Genomic DNA, 257 nt, shown 5'->3' with positions numbered 1-257 from the left:
GACACACGTATTGGAAACTCCGCCCGTAAATTGTCGCTCGGAAATCCTCTGTTTTCGTTTAACACTGCTTAACTCTGCGCGTTGGACTGCTGGTCTCGCGTAGGTGTGCTCTCCCGAACGGCGCTCACGCTTTTTCAATATCCGTTTGCGGCATATTATAGGTTCGTATACTGCTTTTATTTCAATGCTGTTTTTCATTTTGTGTATATTTTTTTTTTGCTTTTTACCTTTTATTGTTAAGTAAATTCACATAGCAT

The sequence above is a fragment of the Penaeus monodon genome, chromosome 33, assembly GCF_015228065.2.
Source record: "Penaeus monodon isolate SGIC_2016 chromosome 33, NSTDA_Pmon_1, whole genome shotgun sequence".
NCBI classification, from domain to species: Eukaryota; Metazoa; Arthropoda; class Malacostraca; order Decapoda; family Penaeidae; genus Penaeus; species Penaeus monodon.
Note: the sequence above shows the minus strand (reverse complement) of the source record.